The following is a 17,912-nucleotide window of genomic DNA, read 5'->3' on the forward strand; positions in this document are numbered from 1 at the left end:
TGGGAACGGTGGTTCACACTTTTAATTCCAGCACCCGGGAGGCAGAAGTAGGTGGATGTTTGTGAGTTCAAGGCCAGCTTGGTTTACCTAGTGAGCTCCGGACTGCTAGGACTACGTAGAGAGACTTTGTCAAAAGCAGTAGGGGGGAGGAACGGGGAGAAAGAATGCTTCCTCTTTTGGGGAACTCTGGTTTGGTTTCCAGCATCCAAGTGGGTGGTTCCATCACCTGTAACCTTAGTTCCAAGTTATCCAACTCTCTATTGATCTCTGGGTACCAGGCTTGCATGCAGTGCACATTAATATACGAGGGCAAAACACACACCTGAAAATAAATAAAATAAAAAGATATTTAATTGCCCCAATAAGCCTGGTGTAGAGCATTAGAGTGGACACACAGAGACAACCACTCAGGCTAACATCTCACTGAAGCAGTAGCTTACCAGGCAGATCAGGACGTGCCAGCCAAGACTCACCCAGGGAAGGGTGGGGACAAGATGAGTACCAAGACTGAATTGTGGGTCTTATGCTGCTCTCAGCCTCGGACCAGGAAGAGAGAACCAGGGGTCAGCAAGGCCATTGCCTTAAGGCATCTTGCACTGGCCTTCCATAGAGTCATGTCGGGTCCTGGGCATTCATTAACCTGACCCTCTTCCCAGGACAAAGGAAGGTGACCAGCTTCATTGTCCTTGGCTCACAGAGGAGGAAGGGTGACTGGTAAAGTGGCTCACCCTTGGGCCCTGGGGCCTGGCGTTTGGCCCTGGCAGGGTTGTGGATGCCTGTGGATTCCTGGATGTAGCTTCCTGTCAAGCAAAACTCCTTACCTGTCCTGCTTGAGGATTCTGGGAGTCAGTGCGGTAGAGAACCCTGGCTCTGTTGCCTGGGCCCTAGGAGTTCTCTCTTCTGCTGTTCCAGTGGAAGGGCCTGGTTGCTCCTGGGGGGCTAAGGTCTCCTAAGTAGATGTAGCTGTTTTCCTCGAGCCCTCTCTGGGTCTGGGACCAGCTCTAAGCCAGGAGGGCTGTGACAGGAAGACTGTGTGCCTGTAGGTGTCCCTGGAGGGCATGGCTTCTTCCACTCCCATTGTGTCCCCTCCTCCCATCTAGGGTCTAGCACAGAAGGGACTCAGGGATGTTTCTTTCTCTCTGTAGGGCTTCTTTGTCTACTCCCAAACTGAGAGGAGTAGAAGCCATCTGCTTGAGAGGTTGTGAGTTTCTGTCATTAGCTGACAGGCTGCTCCTGAGTGACAGCTCCAGGTGGATTCAAGGCAGAGGTGGAGTTCTCCACTGGCCTTTCGCGTGGGAGAGGAGGCTTCAAGACTCCTAGGCCATGAATGTTTACAGCTTAGGTTGAACTCGAAACTCTGGGAGACACATGGTACACAGACATACATGGCAGTCACACACACACACACACACACACACACACACACACACACACACCACAGTGTGCATGTGGAGGTCAGAAAACAACCTTTGGAAGTTGTTATTTTTCTTCCACCATGTAGGTCATCAGGCTGGAACTCAGGTCACCAGGCTTGGTGGTGGTAACCATTCTCATCTCCCTAAGCCATCTCACCAGCCCTGTTCTTGTATTGTTTAAAATTATTTCAGCTGGGCATGGTGGTGCACGCCTTTAATCCCAGTACTCCAGAGGCAGAAGCAGGCAGATCTCTATGAGTTCGAGGCCAGCCTGGTCTATAGAGCTAGTTCCAGGATAGCCAGGGCCACACAGAGAAACCCTGTCTTGAAAAGAATAAAAATAGGGGCTGGAGAGATGGCTCAGAGGTTAAGAGCATTGCCTGCTCTTCCAAAGGTCCTGAGTTCAATTCCCAGCAACCACATGGTGGCTCACAACCATCTGTAATGGAGTCTGGTATCCTCTTCTGGCCTGAAGGCATACACACAGACAGAATATTGTATACATAATAAATAAATAAATATTAAAAAAAGAATAAAAATAAAATTATTCCATGTATGTTTACGTTGGAAATGGTCATATACAATGGCACAGCCAGGAGACCTGGTAAGCATTTATTAGTAATAATTAATAAAGCATTTATTAATAATAACAGGAGAACCGGAGAGATAACTCAGTGGTTAAGAGCACTGACTGCTCTTGCAGGACCTGAGTTTGGTTCTCAACACCCACATGGAGGCCCACAACCACCTGTAACCCCAGTTCCAAGGGATTAGATTCCTCTCTGACTTCCGTGGGCTCCTACATACATGTGGGGCGCATGCATACATTCAGATTTGCACCAACACATACAATTAAATGAATCTTTAAAAAATAATGATAACATGGTCTGGGGTGGGAGCTGGAGTGTTGCTTAGTGGCAGAGGTCTTGCCTGGCGTGTGCCGAGCCCTGGGTTCCATCCCCGCCAATCCAAACTGGTAAAGAAAAAAATGGCAGCCTTTCCCCAGTTGCACGTGATGCACCTTTCTACACACAGGATCCTGTTTCTTATCTTCTGAGCATCACTGGCCTTATTTTACAGAGGAGGAAACCGAGGCTGAAGGGTGACTGTGACTTGTGCATAGGGAAAATTTTGACCAAGTCGCTGGTGGCTCCTGACCCAGATAAAGGGAAGGTGATGGTGGTGGGGGGAACAGCTTCCAACCAGACCTACAAGGGTAGAAAAAGTTCATCCCATGGGGAGCTTGGATAAGACATGAGGAAGGACTTCCTGGCAAGAAATGTTTAGACACCAGAATGAGTGTCCAAGGAAGGGTGTGGAGGACCTGCCTTTGGAAGTCCTCAAAACAAGATAAAGGCTTGCCCAACTGGGCTCATTCCAGTACTGCCTGAAGGCAGGGGAATGGACTAAATGACCTCCGAGGTCCCTTCAGCTCCAAAATTAGTGTACCCTGCTATCAAGGGAGCCACCCTTGACTCTTCCCCCAAAGCAGCTATTAAGCTGTGTAAAGACTCCAACTTAAGGGGACTAAGAAAGCTTCTCTTGGCCCCTGGCCATGGGAGGAAGTGGCTAAAGACAGCCTCATATGCAGGGGACTGGGGAAGAGGGGTGGGGGCTGGAATGGTCCCTCTTCTCTCCTTAGTCATCTGTGCCCCATTCAAGTCTGGAGGTCCAGGACCTAGCTCCTTGGGGCTGCACATCACTTAGGGCTGCTCTGCGCATGGGACTGTGGTGTCCTGCCATCCTTACATATTCTCCAGGACCCCCCATGACTGCCTGAGCCAGCAAGGTGAACACAGGCTGACCTCAGTCATTATCTCTCTGGGTCCAAAATGTATTCATTTTAAAGTCAGAGTGTTCATTTATAGAAAGATACAAAATTGTCTATATTGTTGGTTACACAAAATTATACTTTACTTTTTTAAAATTCAAAATCGGGTGTGATGGTGCATGCCTGTATTCAAGAGGAGAGGCAGGAGGATTGCCATGAGTTCTGGGCCACCTTGAGTTACAGAGAGCGTCACCCCATCTCAAAAAAAAAATAGACAAAAAATAAATAAGTAGCCACAAAAATTAGAGCACTTGCCTAATGTGTGTGAGGCAGAGATCCTTACACTACAAGAATCAATAAACATATACTGTAGGCCCAGATCTTGGCAAGAAGACTGAGGCAGGAGGATTTAGAATTTGACCCCAGTCTAAGCTATAAATCAAGATCCTATCTTAAAAAACAACCATCTTCCACAAATAGACTAGGTATTGGGGTGATGTTTGAAGTGTAGCACTTGGCTGGTGGATGAAGGAGGGTTAGGTGCTTAAAGTGGTCAGCTGAGTCAGGAGCCAGCCTTCAACACTAAAGACCTTGTCTCAAAAATGACCCCAAATCTCTCAAACAAATCAACACCCATCTACCCTTCCCCCACCAAAAAAAAAAAAACCCAAAAAAACAAAAAAACAAAAACCAACCAACTCCACAGAGGTGCAAGCACTGTGTGGGATGGAGAGGGCGAGCCTGTTGAAGCACAAAGGCCAATGATGGCTCTCTCGAGGCACATGAGGGGCCATCTCTCACAAGAGAGAAGGCTCAGCTCTTCATCAGTCTGTTAGGGAAGGACAGTGAGGAACATCCTCCAGGGGACACACTTGGGATTCTCTCATGGAAGCCTCCTGGTACCAATCAAGGATCCTATTTTGGTTTTTGTTCCTTTGTGCTATTGCTGAGGTTGGAACCCAGGGCCTCAAGCACACAGGGCAGCCAGCCATCCTGCTGCACTACCCCTCAGTGACCAAACGGGAATCTCAGATGGTACCAGACTTCAGCCATGCATCCACAGACCTCCTCTTGGCCAATGAAGGCACTAGTTTCAAAAGGACCCTGGCTTAACTGGGGAGACAGGGTCACTTGTTTGCTCTTTGGTGCTAATGTCCTTTTCTTTCCAAACCTCTCCTGATCACTCTTGATGATATGCCACCACATTAACGTAGCACCCCATTGGTCCTTATCACATACTAACCCAGACTTCTGTGCACCCGGAATGGTATTATTTATTGTAATGGCGTGTGTGTGTGTGTGGCCTTTTGTTGTTGTTGTTTGTTGTTTTTTTGTGTGTTTTTTTAAAAATATTTATTTATTATGTATACAATATTCTGTATGCCTGCAGGCCAGAAGAGAGCACCAGACCCCATTACAGATGGTTGTGAGCCATCATGTGGTTGCTGGGAATTGAATTCAGGACCTTTGGAAGAACAGGCAGTGCTCTTAACCTGTTGTTTGTTTTTTTGAGACAGTGTTTCTCTGCGTAGCCCTGGCTGTCCTGGATCTCGCTTTGTCCAGGCTGGCCTTGAACTCACTGAGATCTGCCTGTCTCTGCCTCCCAAGTACTGGGATTAAAGGAGTATGTCACCACCACCAGGCTGTGTATGTGTGTGCCTTTATGTATGTGTGTATCTGTAGGTGTGTGTATGTGCTTGCATGCGTGTATGTGTGTGTGTGTGTGCCTGCCTGCATGTATGTGTATGTGCATGCCTGCATGCATGCTCCTTAGGCAGCCCCTGTGTGCTGAGGTTTGTGCGTGGAGTCTAACTGTAAGCCCTGGGGGGATCATTCTGAAGTCCTCCTAGACAGCCTGAAGGACTTCCAGGAGGAGGTGAGGAGCAGAGTGGGAGCTTAGGGATGGGGCAGAGCTCAGCTAGTGGAGGGGAAGCTATTGGAGGAGTTGCTGGGCAATAATGAGGTGAGCTAGAACCCCAGAAGTCTCTCAGAGTGCAGATGTCCTTCCAGGCTATCCCCAAGTCAGACCTGGGGCAGGTGACAATCAGGAGCCTCGCTGGGCTTGGGGCCTCAGTCTCTCCCAAGAAGCTGACTTTTGAGACATCCTTGGACCTAGGAGGCATGACGTGTTCGCCCTGCTTCAGATGCTGATGAAATGTACGACTGACACCCCAGGAAGAACACCGTCTTCTTGACAGAGTGTCCCCACTCCTGTTTTTATGTTTACAGGCATCAGGTGCTTGGCACAGGCAGCCACACCCAGCTGAGAAAACAACCTGCCAGTACTTCCAGTCCCTCTGCTGCTCCTCCAAGCCGTCACTGCCACCCGGACACGCCTCCTCTGGCCCATACGCCCGCCTCCTTCTCTTTTGTCCCCGCTCCCGCCACTTGCTTGCACAAACTGTTGTTTATCCACACAGGACCAGAACATTTGGCTGCCAGCAGAGACGCACATGACCATGGTGCCACCGTCCCACGCCCTGCCAGCAACACACTCCCGCGTGCTGCTTGCCGCTGCCTAAGCTGGCGCACACACATGTGGACCGACTCTTTCCAACACAGCTGGGCCTCCGGCTCATGCATGTGCAAGCCCCCTGGTTTTGCCTGATGTACTTCTGAATTCATGGATAGAAGGACGCCACACATTCTTCCTTCTGACCTCGGCAGGCCACCCATTGCTCGCTGCTGTGTGATCTCAGGCTATCCACTTAGCCTCTCTGAGCACCAAACACTTCGTTGTAGAATAGAAACAATAATTACTTTCAGAAGGTGAACATATGTGGCTTTCATGAAGGCATTATGGACTCTACGAAGGCTTTTCCCACAGGCTCTGAGGCTTAGGAGGGAACAGTCACCCAGTGGGGGCCATGAGGGCTGGAGTATTCACTCTTGGATCTGGTCATGGGGTTTCCTGTCTCACCCCCCTGCTGGTAGCTTTTTACGCAGACCTTATTGGCTGCAGGGCCTGGAGCCAGACTCATCACCTAGCCTCATTTCTTCTTGGGAAAAATGGCATACAGGCTGTGTGGCCTGCTGTGAGGTGAGGCCAGGGACTTGGGAATTCTGTCCGCAGCTGCAGAAGATTGTGTGTGGCGGGAGGGGGGGGGCAGAAGTAGAATTTAAACACAGACCACTCCCCCCTCGCCACCACTGTGAGCCCAAGTCCCTGTTTCTGTTCCATCTGCTGGAGAAACGCACTTTGACTAAGGGGCTGTCCTGCTTGTCGCTGTCACATCTGTGGGTCTCACTCAAGCTGACCACCGGCCATGGGACCATCTCCTGCTCCTGTCCCCCACCTCCCGCCCCATGTCAGTCCTTAGGACCTTTCCTGGCAATAGCTGCTTTTTGGCTTTTGGGGTTGGTTGTTTTTTGGTTTTGGGTTGTTTTTTTGTTTTGTTTTGTTTTGAGACAGGGTTTCTCTGTGGCTTTGGAGCCTGTCCTGGAACTAGCTCTTGTAGACCAGGCTGGCCTCAAACTCACAGAGATCCACCTGCCTCTGCCTCCCATTATCTCTGCTGGGATTAAAGGCGTGTGCCACCACCACCCAGCTCGCTTTCTGGGTTGTTGTAGTTTATTGCTTTCTTGCCTTGTTGCTGTTGTTTTGTTAGAGGCGGGATCTCATGTATTGCAGACTGGCTAGAACTCCCCCTGGAACCAAGGAAGCCCTTGACCGCCTGATCCTCCTTCTTCTACTGCCTGAGAGCTATAACTGTAGACAAGTGCCACCACACCCAGCTCAGGGTCGAACTCAGGGCATCGTGGCTGCTAGAGAAGCTCTGTATCAGCTGTACCACACTCCTAACCCCATTAGCCGCTTTCTTGTTCTGTACCTACGTCTTCCCCTCACAGTCAATAGCCGCCATCTTTTATTCAAGGAAAGAGGGGTTCCTCCTTGCAGGAGGGAGGGGTACCAAATGCGATGTGTGGGCTAAGAACGGTCTGGAAAGCCTGGTCAGGACGAGCTGGAGAGCTTAGGGTGGTCAGAGGCAAAGCTGGGGACTGGCAATTCCAAGCAAACACTCTACTATTTAGTTATAGCCTTAGTCCATATTCTTCAGAGGCGGGATCTCACGAGGTAGCCTGGGCTGGCCTTGAACTCACCAGCCTCTTCCTAGCCTCCCAAGGAATGTGATCACAGGCGTGTGCCGCAATGACGTGTCCTACAGAGCAGGCTGACTTACGTATATTTTTGCATTCTAAGCCTATGAATTAGAAATATTCAGCTCCTTCAGTCTTATGGTGGGCCTCGGAGCTCTTGAGAGCGTAGCCGAGGCAGCACGGAAGGGAACACCCCTGCAATCCCAGGGCTGAGGAGACTGGGGCGGACCGCTATGAGTTTGTGTGGCCTAAGGAATGGATAACTGAATGTCTACTCCAACTCTGACCTCATTGCTTTTTCTCCCCCGTTTCCCTCCATCCACAAGCCCTCTCTTGTTTAACTCATTTATCTGTTTATTATTATCGATTACTATTGCAGTGCTGGGAGTCAGCGCCCCACCACCACCACCACACACACACTCACACACACACAAACTAGGCAGGTCAATTCCCAGGTCTGTTGTTTTTTTGAGTTGAGACCCGGGACAAGGTTTTTGCTTTTTGCTTTTTGTTTTTCCTGCCTTGGGGTGGGGCACTCCTGGGATTTCTCTTTTGTGACAATGTCTTTTTTTCTAGAAGTACTGGGTGGGAAGACTTGTTAAGACTGACCTAGGACCTTCTAGGCTTGCCTGAGACCGACCTCCCTGCAGCAGTTGCTAGAGGCCGCGGCAGGGTGGGGGAGGGAGGGTTGCTCTTGACTGAGAACCGCCCCCCTTCAAAGCCCGTCCCTGTTCCATCCTGGAGTGGCGGTCTGCTGCCCCCAAAGGCTGTCCCAGCACGCAGAAACCGGAAAGTTCAAGAAAGGGGGCAGGAGGAAAGTGCACTAACCTGAATAAGGGGGGGTGGGGGCAGTGGGAGGAGGGGAGCGACAGGGCTCTTTTGCTCCCTTCTCTGCAGAGCCTGCCTGGGCTCGGCTGAAGCCTTAGGTTTTAAAAACTGCTTCCTAACAAGAAACAACTGCATCAATTAGTAAAACGGGGAAAATATGTGCAGCGAGTGACCCAGACTGCTTTCCTCCTCCAGCCCCGGGCTTGCTCCAGCTCGCCAGCGAGTTTCAGCCAATGTATTTCTGGTTGGGATGGAAGCCAGGGGTCAGATAAAGTCCCAACGTATTTTGCAGCACTGTTGACATTTTGCCCAGTGCCTTTGCTGGTGACAGCTGCCAGGGGAGTGTGTTGGGAAAGACCGGCTAGGAGTTTGATCTGGATAGGTCAGAGGGGCCAGAGAACTCAGTGCCACGAAATCCCATAAAGTCATAGCTGTGGGGACCCAGGACATCTATGAATCATCGTGCTAGTACCTCAAAATCTCTAGGATCAAGGTCCGACTGTACCCCCACTTTGTCTTCTGCAAGACAACTAACCATAACACACAGCCATGTGTTTCACATGTGTTAGGGAGCTGAACCCCATCAGAGGGTTCAGCTGGAGGCGGCGTTGTTCTCCCAGCCACAGGGAGAGTAGCCAGCACACACAGACAGTTGACACAATGCATGTCAGAGGCCTCTAATCGCTTCCTATGCGCTGTCTCGTTTACTGAGGAAACCAAGGCCCAGAGAGGCAAGGTCACATGAAACCACTGGCAACCAGGTGACGTCGTCGGAACAGAGAGTCACCTGTCATCTCCTAGATGGGCTAAACAGGTTCTGAGAAGGGCTGGAGTGGGGGAAGGGTGCTTACTGCAGGCTCGGGATGAGAATACACAATGAAGCCGGGCCGCTGTGTGCTTTAACTTCTCCTGTTTGTTTGAAACACGGTCTCATGTCGCCCAAGCTGTGTCTGAACTCAGAATGGAGCCAAGGATGCCCTTGAATTTCTCATCCTCTTGCAATCACCTCCCAAGTGCTAGGATTACAGGCGTGCCCCACCATGCCTGGCTCATTCAGTTCTAGGGATCAAACCCAGGGCCTTATGCATGCTAGGTGAACACTGCCCTACCAACAGCTACTTCCCCAGCCCTTGAATGCTAACTACACAGTAGCCAGAGGCTGCACTCTTCTGCCTCCAGACAGACAACAAGCACTGTACCCAAGGGGACAGAAGCCCAGACAGCTGACCCCAAGTCCTGGCAGCCTTTCCTTCCTGGCTCAGTTGGTCTGAGCCAGTTGTTCTAGGTCTCATGGGAGCCATGTGGAGCAGACAGCAGGTGAGTGTGCAAGCTGGCAGATTGCCATCCTGTATGCCTTCCTGCAGCCCAGACGGTTCCACAGCTCCGGTGAGCCAGTTGGGCCCACCCTTGTACTAGGCCAGCCTCTGCCACATGGAAGCTCAGGGGATAGCCTGCAGGGGAAGATGGCTGTCTGGTGTCAGCCTGTCCCGCCGTTCATTGTTGGCTGTGTGCTTTCATCCACACCGGGTAGATAATTCTGGTGCCACAGTAGCAGCTCCTGGGACAGGGCAGACTCAGGAGGGGACCGTCCTTAAGGTTGTGACAACATTTGCACTGTCCCCTTGGGGTAGCCAAGCTTGCTGTTTGTTGCTAAAATTCCTTCTCAGAGGGAGACAGGCAACATCTACACCCCCTCCTAAGACAAAAGGGAGACATGATCCCACCGAAGTTTTACTCTGGGAACCAGTGAGTTTATTTTGCTTCCTTGCAGAGCTTAGGTGATGGGTTTCTTACAGTGGTGTGGGTGCTCCTCCCATAAGGCCACACCCAGGAGACATGAGGTGTTCCTATACCCACCCCCAACCCCAGTCTTCCTCTGGCCCTGCCCCCAGGGTACATGCAACAAAGATAGAGTTGCACACAACAGTTGATGAAGAGCATGGATGCTCGGGTCCACCGGTCCTCTCCATTCTTCTGTGATGTGTGTAAACCATCAAGAGTCCAGCTGGGATGATCTTTTGCAAGGGGATGCAACTGCTTGGCTTGGAGGACAGTCACCTATGACACTGTCCTTGCTCTATTTCGTTGTCTTACTCTGTAGTCCAGGTTGGTTTTGAACTCCCAGAGGTCTGCCAGCCTCTCCTCTGGAGTGCAGAGTAAGCATGTCCTGCCTTGCCAGACTTCCCTCTTCTGGTGCTAGGGTCAACAGCAAGAGTCTGGGCCATGCTAGCAAATGTTCTACCATAGTGGAGCAATTAAGTTAATGTGTATTGCCTTACTTTAACATATTTCTTTAAAATCACCTCAGCCGGACAATGGTGGCACACATCTTTAATCCCAGCACTCGAGAGGCAGAGGCAGGTGGATCTCAGTGAGTTCAAGACCAGCCTGGTTTATGAGAGCTAGTTCCAGGACAGTCTCCAAAGCTACAGAGAAACCCTGTCTTGAAAAACCAAATAAATAAATAAATAAATAAATAAATAAATAAATAAAATCTACCTTTATTAGATCTGGGTGTGGTGGCAAGTACCTTTAATCCCAGCACTCGAGAGGCAGAGGCAGGTAGATCTCTGGGACTTTCAGCCTGACCTACAAAGATAGTGACAGGACAGCTGAGCTGCTATATAGAGAAACCCTGTCTCAAAAACAAAAACAAAAGCAAAAAAAAAACCCCAAAAACCTACTTTAATTATTTATTGCATTTCACAAAAGTAAATGCTCGAAGTCACACAAACCAGGTATAATGGTGCACATCTGTGCAATCCTAGCACCTGGGAGGCAAGAGAAGCAAGAGGAATTCAAGGCTAGCTCTGGCTATGTAATCTAGGACAGCCTTGGCTACATGAGACCTTGTCAAGAAGAAAAAAAACAAAGAGTTAGGAGAATGGCTCAGTTGGTAAAGTGTGCATAAGGATCAGAGCTGAAGGGCCAACAGAAGGTGAAGAGTGATTGAGGAAGATACTTGTCAACCTCTGGCCTCTATACGCGCACACACACACACGCGCACACACACACACACACACACACACACACACACCACCAACGAACTCCTTCCTACATGTACACATGGACACCCATGCTCCTCCCCACATGCACACATGAATGTGCAAACAGACACACACAAGCATATACTCCTCTCTGCATGTGCACATGGACACACACACATACAAATAAATACAAGCAGAGAAAGTGGTTTTTTGTTTCTTTGTTCATTTGTTTGCTTGCTTGCTTTGTAGTGCATGCTGGCCACATAGAGCTGCATCTCAGGTAAGACTGGCACTAATGATGTTCAGCTGGATTGAGTGTCATTGATAGTCACGTGTCCCCGTATCCCATGGTGTTCAGTGAGCCCTTGCTGTATCCCAGGCACCTGAGGAGGGCCAAGAGGACGGAGAGAAGGAAAATAGAGTGTCTCCTTGACTGAGTTTCCAGGGCTGAGATGGGGGTTCTGGAGGGCAGGAACAGCCAGCATGCTCTCAGCAGTAACCAGGACCCAGTTTTGTGAAAAGTCTCTGCAAAGGTGACGTTAAAATGGCGATCTCGGCAAGGAGCCTTTTGCTTGAGGCATGTAAGGAAAAGCATTCTGTGCAAAGGGAACAGCGCAAGCAAAGGCATAAGGAAGCCAGAGACACTTAGTGCTGCAAGAGTGTAGATGGCAGTGAGGCTAGGCAGGCGAGGAGGTGGAGAATACCCAGGACTTTGGATTGGATTCTGTAGGTGTCCTGGACGTATTCCTATCACAGGGTGTTAAACCTGAGCTCTAGGCTGAGGGCATAGATGATAAAGGCCATACCTAGCATGCATGAGGTCCTGGGTTCAATTCCCAGCACTGGTGTGTGTGTGTGTGTGTGTGTGTGTGTGTGTGTGTGTGTGTATGTGGCTGGCCATGTTTCACATGGAACTTCAGTGCCTCGCCTGTGCCTCTGAGCCTTACTGTGAACTTAAAGACATGCTTCCCAAAGAGGTCAAGGAATTTGGCCAAATAAAACATCAAACCCACAGCAAAGGCGAAATCTCAAACCAAATTGTCAGCCTTCGAGCCCTAAACCTAGCCTAAACTCTGAAAGCCACTAACGGAAGAGTTTGAGGACACCCATTAAACAAGAATCTGTGGAGCATCTTGCCTCGCCCCCATCCCTGCTCTCCACCCCGCGCCTGGTCCTGGTGCTGTGAGACAGGAAGACCAAGCAGGAGGGTTGCAGGCAGTCGTGGGGTGCCCCGTCTCTTCAGCTTTAGAAATCTCTGCAGCAGTCACGTCCCCTCGCACCCCCCCCCCCCCCCACCAAGTTGCTGAAGAACACAAAGGGCCGTTGTTTCCTGCCTGGCCGCCGGCTTACTCCATTTCCCTCGTTTGTCTGCTCGGCAGCAGGAGCAAAGGGCAGCGGCTATCAGAGGCGTCTGGAGAAGGCGCTGGCCGCCTGGTTAATGGGCCACCGGGGACTTAGGCTGAGAAGGAGGATGGGGGACTCGGGACCCGGGACAACCCCGGCGGCCGCGCCCTACGCTCTGTTCAACGTGCGGGAGTCCTAGAAGCAGACTCAGCCGATGAGGCAATCGGGGGCAAACGTGCTCCCCGGCCCGTCTGCCGGCTCCCGGGCGGGGACCGGGTGGCAGCGTTGGCTCCTCCTCCACCCTGGGTTTCCAGGGTCGGCTGAGGAGTACCCCAGACCCTTGAGCACACAGGGTAGGGTTGAGGTAGGGGTAGGGTTGAGGTACGTGAGCACACATGCCTAAAGCCTCCCCTTGCAGTTCAGCCCTTCTAACTTCATTCCCCAGGCAACCGTTGTTCTGTTCCGCTCCAGTCCCTCCACCCCCAGAAGCACTGACAGACACACCCGGACAGGGTGCCAACCCGCAGACACACCTGGACAGCCCGACGTGGGCGCGCACGCGCTGGGGCACTTGTTTGGAGAAAAGTTCTAAGCCTCTTGACTCCCCTGTTGTCTCAGGCCTGTTGGAACAAGGACTGGGCTGCGTGTCCTTACATAAGTTAGTTAACTTCTCTGAGCCTCAGAAAGCTAAATCTGCTGAGCAGGGAGGATGGAAGTTATTATTAGGTTGTCGTGGGGATTTAAAGATACTAGTGGGGTTAGAGAGACGGGAGTGAAGAGCACTGGGTGGTTTTCCAGATGACCCCAGTTCAATTCCCAGCATCCATACGGCAGCTCACTAAGGTCTGCAATTCCAGCTCTTTTCTGGCCTCTGCAGGCACCAGGCATATACGTGGTGCACAGGTATCCATGCATGCAAACAAAACATGCACATACATAAACAAATAAAAACTTGAACAGAGTGGCTAGCGTGTCAAGTCCCATTATTCACGAAGACTCACCCAGCACATGATGGGATAGCTTCCCTGAACTGAACTGATGCCCACGGCCCCATTCGTCACTGAAGCAAGGCCGTTCCCCACTTTTCCCCTTTCGATTTATACTCATAGAGCCTTCTGAATGAAAATGAGGACATGGTTGCTCCTAGGTGTGGTTGGGGAGACCGGTTTTATTGTAGGTATGAGGGTCACAGAGAGGGGTATCTGGAAGGATCCAGACCCAACTGGGCCGTGAGAGGAGAGGAGAGAGGCAGGGAGAGCAGGGGAGGCACGGTGAGAGAGGGCATAACTGGGCCAAGGGGGGAGTTGAGGACAAAGAGGCCAAGAGGACCAAGGGCTTGTAGGGCCAAAATGACTGACTGAATTAAGTAGGAATCAGAAGCTGGGGGAAGGGAAGCCCCGCCCCTGTTTGGAGAGGTTTAGGGTAGGGGGCGGGGTGAGAAGTGTGGGAGGAGTCACAGGTGAGACTTGTTGGGTGGGGGGTTTCTTTAGGACCAGACATTTTCTACTTTAGAAAAGCCATCTGAGCCGCACTGTGATGGTGCAGACCTTTAATCCCAGCACTTGGGAGGCAGAGGCAGGAGGATCTCTGTGAGTTCGAGGCCAGCCTGGTCTACAAGAGCTCGTTCCGGGACTGATGGGACTGCTACACAGGGAAACCCTATCTGGGGGTGGGGGGAGAAGGAAGGAAGGAAGGAAGGAAGGAAGGAAAGAAAGAAAGAAAAGAAAGGCCATCTGTTGACCCAGGACTTGAAGCTAATTTCCTTGCTAACTTCTTTTCTTCCTTCCTTCCTTCCCTCCCTCCCTCCTTCCCTCCCTCCCTCTCTCCCTCCCTCTCTTCCTTTCCTCCTTCCCAGATCCCTGCGAGGAAGACTGTTTATTTGTGCTGGCAGCCTAGGGTCATTGCCCAGCACCCCTAGCGGTACTTGTGGCCTGCCCGCCTGGGTTGATACCAGCTCTAGCCCCTGACTCATTGCAATAAAGCCCCTTCCTGCCCATCTCTCCATCCATGCAACAGGGACCGGAAGCCTGCTCTCTTGTGTCTCCCGGGACTGTTGAGGATGAGTCAGATACCGGGTGGGGAAAGCCAGAGAAGCTGAAAGAGGCTCTTACCAGAGTTGACTGGCTAGCTGATGCAAGGTTTGGGTTTTTCCATGGAACCTAGTGCGTGCAAACAGGGATGGTTCCCAGCAAATGCCAGAATCCCTGTTCCCAACAGACTTCCTGGGGTAAGGTCTGTGATGCCAGGGCTCAGCCCAGGCTGCTACCCCTAGCTCTGTGACCGGAAGTATGCCTGTGACCTCTTAGCTCTCCTGCCTCTGATCTGTCCAGATGTGGCGTGGCTTTCCAGGATGGTGTGTTGCCTGATGCTATGAGGTGCTAGGCCTTGATCCTCTGTGCTTCCCAGCAGGGGTCCTGAGGCCCAGGGACCCTGAAGGAGGGAGGCAGGGTAGGACCACAGTGCCTCAATCAGACACGACCCATTCCATAGTCCTCAGGCATGAAGTCCATGGGATAAATGCAGAGAGTCAGAGATTAATGTCCCCTCAGACGACTTCGGACATGACTGACCCCTTCCTGGACCCTATAATGCACAAGGGGCTGTCCTCAGATGTGATCCAAGTCTCAATCCTCTTACCAGTTCGTGTCTCGGGCCTCTGTTCCTTGTGTAGGGTGGAGACAGCAATGCCAACTCAGAAGGCAGATGTGAGGGAGGAAGGGTGCACCTACAGTCCCAGTGCTGGGGAAATGAGGCAAGAAGGTCATGAGTTCAATACCATCCTGAGCTATATAGTATAGTCATTGTTATTGTAAAACATCTCCTTCAGAACCAGTCATTCTGTCCCCATCACAGGGGAGCCCAGGCAGGCTCTTGTCATAGGTCCAGGAGGTGGCAGTGAGCCCTGACATCTTCAGGACTGTATATCTTCCGCTAAGGTTTCCAGTTTCATCACGTGAGCTTTTCTGGGAAGAGCTGCTCAAAGTCAGTGTGGGTGACCTGTACAGTCTGTGACCGGATGTAGACGGGCAAATGGAGGCAGGGAGAGAAGGAACAACTTGTCTCGGGTCACAGGGACAGGATTTGAACCTAGATCCTCTGAGTCAGATGGGGTACCCCACAGGTTCCAGACCATCTCGGTTTCACTCTGGTGAAAATGGTCCTAACCATCCTTGGCATCGGGAGGGAGTGTGGCTTAAGAAAGGTAGGGGAGTCCACAGGAGGTCTCTGTGCTGACCAGGGAAATAGAGGCCCACTTAGAGGGGGCTGGGTCTTAGGAGGAGAGAAAATGACGGAAGACAGTGATAAACACGAGGGTCGAGTTGGTGTGTGTCCATGTGGATGGGCGGGAGAGAAAGTGGTAAGGCAGAGGGGCTTTACGATGGGAGTCCATCTCTGCCAGCCTCGCTGGGGCAGAGCACTCTAAGGTACACCCCCAGTGTCCCAGTCCTGCCTGCTTCCAGCTCCTCTCTTCTCCACCCTGTGCCTCAGTCTCCTCAAGGCCTTATACTCAGCCCACCCTGAGCCAGAAGGATAGGGGTCTGGGTGGGGGTGGGGGACACCAGAAATTGGATTCTTGCCCAGGCAGCTCTTTGGCCATCTTCCTTTGTCTGGGGCCTGGCTATTTTTAGACGGTTCCCTCCCGCCCCTCTTCTCTCTGCCTCTGCCAGCTGAGGGAGGAAATGACTCACCTCAAACCCAGACAGGTAGCTGCAACCCCCATGGGCCCCCAGCAGGCTCTGGCTGCTGCAGCCCCAGGGTGGCCCTGCCACTGGGCCCTCACCCAACCAGGCCCCCTTCATCTCCCAGGGCCTAGGGACAGGACCAGTGGAAGGCAGTGTGGGCTTGCCAGCAGGGGTAGGTGGGAAGATTCCAGAAACTGAGGCTGGGGTGGTAGAGGGCCCCTGTCAGTGGGGGGAGGGGCGGGAATAACAAGCCCTGGTGACAAGCTTCTGCCAGACTAGCTTGGTCCCAGGTACCTCAGGGCTGGGCTATAAATTGGGGTGAGGGGTATCCAGGATTGAGCTCCTTTTCTTGGACCCCAACACTCCTGACACAGAGGTCTGTCCTCTGAAATCCCTCCCCAGGGGACTTGTGGCCTTGGACTGCCTTTACGGGGGTAACTCACCTCTTTGTCACTCACAAGATGACGAAGCTCTTTCTCTTTTGTCCAGAGCTGGGTAACCCAGGCAGCTGCTCTGACACACCTGAGCCAGGTGACCCTGGCAAGTCCCTTCTCAGGGCCTGTGTCCTCACTGTGGGGTGAGGTCAGGTCTTTGCTATTTATTTCCTTATGAGCCAGGGTTTCACTATATATCCATGGCTGGCCTGAGACTTTGGATATAGGTAGACCAGGCTGGCCTTGAACTTGTGTGGACTCTCCTCTCTCAGCCTCTCAAGTGCTTGGGTTATAAACAGGAGCCACCACACCTGAAGGTCTGTTTTTTTAAATTACATTTATTTATTTACTTTTATGGGCCTGGAGAGATGGCTCCGTGGTTGAGAGTGCTTACTGCTCTTGCAAAGGTCCTGAGTTTGTTTCCCAATACCATGGAAGGCGGCTCACAACCGCCTGTGACGCCAGCTCCAGAGGACTTAACATCTCCAGCCCCACAAGTGCATGTACTCATATGTACATACCCACACACAGGCACACATGCTCACACATAATCAAAAATAAATTTTATTTATTTTTTTAAACACAGAGTCTCACTGTATAGCCCTGGCTGCCCTGGAATTTACTATGTAGATGAGACTAGCCTTGAACTCACAAACAACTGCCTGCCTCTGCCTCACAAATGTTGGGATGGAAGTTGTGCGCCACCAAGTCTGTCTTACAAATACAATCTTTTGTTTGTTTGGTTGATTTTTCAAGACAGGGTTTCTCTGTGTAACAAGTCTGGCTGACCTGAAATTTGCTTTGTAGACCGGCTGGCCTCGAACTCACTGAAATCCAAGTGCTGGGATTAAAGGTACCACCACTGTCCAACTCAACATATAAAATCTTTTTTAAAAATTTATTTTTAAGAACTATTTACTTCATGTGTATGAATGTTTGCCTGCATGTATATATGGGCACTACATGCCTAAAGAGACCGGAAGAGGGTGTCAGGTGCCCTAGAATTGAAATTACAGATGATTGAGGGGTGGTGGGAACTGAACCCAGGCCCTCTGTGAAAGCAGTAGTGCTCTTTTTTTTTATTCTTTCTTTCTTTATTTATTTTTTAATTTTTCAAGACAGGGTTTGTTTGTGGAGCCCTGGCTATCCTGGAATTCACTAGTAGACCAGGCTGGCCTCTAACTCAGAAAGCTCTACTTGCCTCTGCCTCCTGAGTGCTGGGATTAAAGGCATGCACCACCACTGCCTGGCAGCAGTAAGTGCTCCAAACTGATGCTCATCTCTCCAGACCCACTATATTTATGTGTACTTTACTCGTGTGTGAGTGTGTGTGTGTGTGTGTGTGTGTAAGA

General features: G+C 51.1%; 1 long non-coding RNA gene across 2 annotated transcripts; it reads right to left on the reverse strand.

Moving 5' to 3' along the window:
- Positions 1-218: 218 nt before the first annotated feature.
- Positions 219-16,675, reverse strand: LOC121450924. Of its 2 annotated transcripts, none has more exons than XR_005974652.1 (3): positions 16,570-16,675; positions 15,081-15,182; positions 219-322 (listed from the first exon to the last, which is right to left on the reverse strand). It is a non-coding gene; the product is annotated as an uncharacterized LOC121450924 (long non-coding RNA). The 2 variants fall into 2 exon arrangements; XR_005974651.1 differs by lacking the exon at positions 219-322 and adding an exon at positions 12,448-13,063.
- Between the last annotated feature and the right edge of the window lie 1,237 nt (positions 16,676-17,912).

The sequence above is a fragment of the Microtus oregoni genome, unplaced genomic scaffold, assembly GCF_018167655.1.
Source record: "Microtus oregoni isolate MIOR12 unplaced genomic scaffold, Mior012 000007F_ref0000211, whole genome shotgun sequence".
Taxonomy (NCBI): Eukaryota; Metazoa; Chordata; class Mammalia; order Rodentia; family Cricetidae; genus Microtus; species Microtus oregoni.